The following is a 413-nucleotide window of genomic DNA, read 5'->3' as shown; positions in this document are numbered from 1 at the left end:
ATATTTGTTTATGAAATGTATATTGATACATTATTATTTATGTCGATAAACAGTGGGTTATGATGTCGGTTATAGATAATATATTTGGTTATGATTTCCACTTATGTGTTATTTAATTATAGTCATGATATCTTGTCGATGAATTATATATTGATAAATGGTGAATTATGATATTGTTTGGGAATAAGTGTTGTTTACATTACATAGGTTGATTAGATAATTGTTTATGAGAACAATTGATAAGTTTGGTTATATTACTCATGTGGATTGGATAATTGTTTACGATAACAACTGATGAATTATAATGTGATATGTTATATATATGAACTGCTTTTCATATATGAGTGTAATATTCTGAGTAAGTCCACGCCGTCAATGAATTATATTCATTAGATGTCTTACTCTCTCTATTT

Source organism: Lupinus angustifolius, chromosome LG08 (assembly GCF_001865875.1).
Source record: "Lupinus angustifolius cultivar Tanjil chromosome LG08, LupAngTanjil_v1.0, whole genome shotgun sequence".
Taxonomy (NCBI): domain Eukaryota; kingdom Viridiplantae; phylum Streptophyta; class Magnoliopsida; order Fabales; family Fabaceae; genus Lupinus; species Lupinus angustifolius.
This window is presented reverse-complemented; position numbering follows the sequence as displayed.